Source organism: Chelon labrosus (genome assembly GCF_963514085.1).
Source record: "Chelon labrosus genome assembly, chromosome: 13".
Classification (NCBI taxonomy): domain Eukaryota; kingdom Metazoa; phylum Chordata; class Actinopteri; order Mugiliformes; family Mugilidae; genus Chelon; species Chelon labrosus.
Window position 1 is genome coordinate 10,069,251 of NC_140346.1, and position 6,000 is coordinate 10,075,250.

Genomic DNA, 6,000 nt, shown 5'->3' on the forward strand with positions numbered 1-6,000 from the left:
TGAAAACACTCCAAAAGCCATCCACCACGCAGCATCCATCCTCATACCCCACGCCATGTCGCTGGCTGTTCTCTGACCTATTAGTGCCCCTGCCACCCAGGCCTTTACCCCCTGACGGCAGTGTGTCAATCAATAAGCATCACGGCAGGTCCGACAGTCGAGCCCAGCAGGCGTGAATTCTCTCTGCGGATGTGGAAAAGCGACCGAGCGGCAAGAGATCTTTTGTGTCGTTTCAGATTTACCTGGGGGTTTTCAAAGCGGGCCGTTGTTGTGTCTACCCTGTTGTTTACCACCCTTCATGTTCCAGTCCTGAGTTGTTGTTGTGGGAAATGCCACTGGTTTGAGACTTGACAGCAGGAGGTATGAGCTCACACTGCGCTTTCCTCTAATACCACGCCGTAATATAACTCCTCTGATCAAGACATATCGAGGTTACATGCCTTTCTCTGGGAAGTCTGGTGGAAATAAATAGAAAGTGTAACAGAATTGTATGGAAACCCCTATTTCTGAGGCTGTGACTAAGGTGTGTGATTTACAAGTTGCTATGTCTGGTTTTATGAGGTGTAAAGGAAGCGAAGTCATATCAAAGTCACAAATTATTCTTTGCAACCCCATGAAAACCCACTTATCCTACTGTTTTGTTGTAAAGGCATCATTTTTGGTTGTTAGGGGGCTGGGTAACGATGCAGCAAACACTCATCTGGCTGCCAGATTAGGCTGCTGCTGTTAGATACATTCAGATGTTTGTGGCGGCGGAGTCACTCAGCGCTTAAAGCATCAACACAACCTACAAATCAGCTCAGAGTAAGGGCAGCGTTAGAATTTTTATGGGAAAGATTACGCACAAAATACAGAGAAGAAGCACTCGGGGGTAGATGATTTAAGATGTCTCTGATGGCACGGTTGAGAGGATCAAACATGGAGAAAGTCAAGGAAGTACCCTTTGTATAAATCTATGCATATGAACATTTAATGGGATTTTAGACGCTTAGAAATACGTATCAGTCACATTGCATTAATTAAAGTTATGTACAGAGTCTTTCCATCTGAAATATTGTTTGAATTGTGTAGTTTATGACTCGGAGCACAGATGCAGACAAAAGCGTCACAGTAACACATAAACTGACACTTGGCTGAACCACCGGAGCATACAGTGCGATTTGGTGATGGAGTTTGCGTTCCAACTGATGTCATCTCCAAACTTAGCGAGACTCAAGAGCAGGCACAGAAGGCAGTGGGAGTTAATAAGCACACAATGAGCATTTGGCCCTTCAGCTGTTACTGTCAGACAAACTGGTAAAAATGAAAGGTGCCATGCGAAGAGCTGTGTGCCTTAATATAATTACAGTAAACAAATAAGTTCATGGTCAGTTAGCAGCCTTCATCGCATGGCAGGGGTGCTTCTCAATTTCAAAGAAGTGGTTTGCGAAATTAAAACCATATTTCCAGCGGTTTCCCAGTCGCAGAGGTGGTCCAGGTCATTTTGCGGTGGAAGAACAGCCTCCGCTTTCTGTTTTCAGCTGTTAAACATTCACGTTTTATGGATAAATCCAGCTCAGCGTTGTAACAAGTAATACACAAAACTGGCAAAGAGCCAGTATAGGAATCAGGGGATGTATTCACGTTCCTGAACGTAACTGCATTCATACATTTGCATAGTCATTACATAGATTAAAGCCATTGACAGGCACAAAAATAAATCAAGAAAGTAAAAGGATAAAGATAAAGGAAAGAAAGGGCCAGCACATTTAACAAACATGGCATTTCACACAATGTCTATAATTAAATACAACAAAATCATGTATAAGCCAAGCAGTGTTTCACTTTAGTAGCAGGCGCATCTTCCAGGTTTTTAAGGGATGATTCCAATGAAGACTTGATTTCAACAAAGCGACAACAAAGCAAAACTGGCACTGTTTTGTCAGCCAAGTAGCACCTTATTTCCGCCTGTGTAACATAAAATTACACTTTTATGTAATGACTAAATGGCTATAAATCAGCTGCTTATGAATACCCAGATGCTGCTGTAACTGCCAGTTCCTTCATAACATAAACTATGTCTCCAGTTGGGGTGGTTTCACATCCAGTTTGGCCGTCTTGAATTTTATTTTGCAAGGAAAAAACGGACTTGGGTTGATTAACAAAATTTGGACTGGTGTGGGATAATTTGGGTGTTTTTTTTCTAGTTACTTTTCCATGCTAGTTTGAGAAAAAATATTCACTCCTTTGCTTTACACAAAGAGGAAGATGTCTACTGTATTTTTCTTAGTCTGTCTTCACATGACAGGTGGTGTATGGTATGTAAGGCCATCGGCCTCCATCACTGGACTCACTGATACCATCAAATGAGTTCGTACTAGCCAGATGTGAGTAGTTGTGGTGGTTGGCTGTTGAGGTTTGTTCCTGTAAGATTTCTGTGGTTCAACTGCATTGCTTTTCACGATAATCTACACTAGCATAAGCAATCTGGGTGGTTAAGGTAGTAAATCAATCAAATGTTTTGGGCAGTTTTGTGTATGTTTTGATGGTTTTTGAACAGCTTTTGGGCTGGAAACCATTAGCAGTATCTGGTAACACTGAACATAAACTGGTTCTGAATCTGAACAGAGAGCCTGCCCTTTCAGCTGACCAACATTCTATCATTTACGCTTTTTATGAGGTGTCTTTATTACTCCTTTTAGAGGGCAAAATTAAAGATGGGTTGTGGACCGGTTATTTGGTACAGGGCTAGGGCGGATAAAGCTATTCTTGGCTTTTTGTGTTATTGTCAAGAAATTCAAAGCATTTGGCTCTCAGCCCCGGACCAATCATACCTGCTGAAGACATAAATCTTTGAGAAACAATATATACTTCCTCTGTTATATAAGACCAAGTAATGTCTGAAAATAACTGGGCACTTTAGCTAATGTTTCTCAAATGGGAACAAATAGAGTGGACTGTTTTCAGCTGCAGATTTGGAGTGCTAGAGAGTACGTACAGTAAGCACGGTTAAATCATGTGGCTGTGTTTATTGTAATGGGGAAATATGCCACCTAATGCTACTATGTGTGTCACTGATATGTTCTACAACAGTTTTGAACAACAATACCACGGGGGAACAGCACTGGTACTTAGAAGAACCGAATAAGGTTTATGAAGCTTCAGCTCCAAAGACTTGTTGAATCATTGTTGGTTTCAGTCTTTTTATGGTATATAATGACAAAATGAGTAAAATGTAATATCAGTTCATCTTAATTTGTTGTATTTGTTGTCAGTGTCAGTCAACATTACACCCTCTGATAAGACAAATTAACATACTGGTTGATTTTACTTTACGCAACCAGTGAGGTCGCAGAAATTATACAGTGTAACATCTTTTACTCTCTGGCATTCCTCAAATACGGCCCTGAGAAAACCACAGAGCAAGAGCCTCTAATCTTGTGTGAGATTGAGCGATGCTAAAGTGAGATTTTGTTCAGACCTGCTATTCTTTTCCTCTCTTTCTCTTTCCCCTGCCTCCCCCTCCTCCTCCCTCTCCTCCTAGGGGGTGGGCTGTATTTGCACCATGGGTGTCGGTGGAGGAGGTGGGTGAGGTAGGGTTGAGCATGGTAATCACCTAAAGGTGGGCTGGTTGCTATGGCGTCCCACGGCTGCACAGTGACAGCAGCGAGAGCTTATTGAGTTGCACAGAGGAGGGGAGAGCTGTCGAGCTGTCGAGAGCGCAGAGGCTTACACACACGTATTTACACACTCGACGCCGTCCGACTTACTATACCTGTGAAGACCTTCTATTAGTTGCATTAATCCTCTGACACGACTTTCATCCCTAGCTACAGCAATTAAATCTAATCTTGACCCAAACCTGATGTAGTCCATTGAAAATTACCTAAAGGAAACTGTGGGGCTGAAAAGGATGCCTCTTAAGAGATAAAAAATGGTTTTCGTAAGGTTAGAAGTACAAGAACACAAGCATGCACTTACTCATGGAGAAGCAGACAGACAGAGTGAACAGTCTGTGCTCAAAAACACATCTTATGACAAAAACAAACTCATTCAAAAGATAATTCACAGAGAAACCCAAGTCACCCGGAGCAACTGACAGCTGCCCACATATTTGCTTGAAATAAGCATATTCAAACACACGCACGGAAAGAGATGGGTAGAGACGGAGTGAAAAAGCAAGGGACGCAGTGAAATCCAGTCACACCATGCATCTAAAACACACAGCGGCACACATGCAGCATGGGACAATGTGTGCTGATAACAAACTGCGCCTGCCCGACACCAAATATCAAGCTGAGGAGCTGTGGGCTACAGAGGCTGCCTGCTGTCTCCCACTGGACCCAAACTAACACAAACAGTCATCTAGGCATGTGCTGCAAATGAAAAGAGAAATAGAAAGGGAGGAAGAAGAGGATGAGGTTTATTCTGTTGGAAGCCCAGCACGCGCGCACACACACCAATCCCTAACAAATTCCCCGGTCTTTCTTTGATTCTTATTCAGCTGATGCCTCTTCACACACACACACAGACACACACACAGTCACACTTAAGCACACACACACAGGTAGCACCTCAGTGCCAAAATAGCAATTACCCATCCTGTGCTGTGAGATAGGAGCCGTTGGCCCCCGGAGCAGCTGCCTGTTATTACTTATGTAAATATCGCGTGGCAGTGTCTCTATCCAATTTGAAAAAGAATGAGAGTATGCATGTTTGTGTGTGTGTGTGTGTGTGTGCCGAGCAGCTTTATCTGCATAGTGATGATGGTAAGTTTGTTGTGTGGGTGTTTGCGTGTGCACCTTTGTGAAGGCAAAAAATTTTGAAGTTGTTACAGTCTAGTGGAATTGGGAAAAGAAATCCATACATTCAGAACAGAAACGCCTTTGTAACGTTTCTGAGAAGAGCTTTTATTTCAGGATGAGTGAAAGAAGTGGAAGAGAAGAAGAGACTCTTTTGTCCTCAAACCTTCACTGACTTCACAAGTTATCCGAATTAAAAGCAATGCATGCAATGGACCAACATTTCACAGAATTTATTACTAGTTATCGAATTTGTCCTTTTGTGTTTTATTTTAATCTTGGTTAACATGTTTTGAGGATTTAAAAAGTTTCAAATTTCCACAGGTTTGTCATGATTTTGTCATATGTCAATTTCCCTGCAGGAACCTCCCAAAGGGATCAATAAAGTTGTCTATCTATCTATCTATCTATCTATCTATCTATCTGATATTTAACTACAGCAAATCGTTTCTACAAGTCTGGATTATCTTATCTAAAAAATACATCATTGTCTTACTATCTGGATGCAAGATCACTATGTACAAAGAGTATCAACAGCTCCACAACAATGTGAGATGTAACTACAGGAGTTTAGTTCAGAACAATATGAAGGCTGAGAGCATAGGTGAAGTTGGGTCGAGAACTCATCAGCGACGGGGCTGATCCCAATTGGAAAATGGTCTCTAGTTATCTAGATGCTAGGGGTTAGCATCTAGATAACTAGGGGAAAGAGAAAGAGAGGAAAAGAATAGCAGGTCTGAACAAAATAAGTAAATGAAATATAAACTTTGCAAACCATGTACTGTCACAAAGAGAAACCAGCTGCTAAATGTGCATCGATGTGGTATAATCACCATCAGTGACTCTTTCCTGCTGTCTTACTGATAAATTAAAAGTATGTTGCAGATTCACGTGTTCTTTATTCTTTTTAAAAAAAATCTAAATATTTGCAATTAATTTCAAATTGGTGGAAGAAAATCAGTTTAAAAAATACATGACGCAGTTTTTAATAAACATAAAATCCAATTAAAATGATGTGACAGTTTGCAGAAAACACTTCAACGGTGCAGGTAGCTTTAACTACAAGGGACAAAAGCTCACACTATAATCCGATTTCCAGCACCTTCCTCTCTTGTCAAATGATTATAAGTCAACAGTAGCTGGTTAATCACTGACAGGCCGCTGTTTGTCTCAGCTTAAGGAGGTAGATGATGAAGAGATATCACCCAGCTCCTTCTAC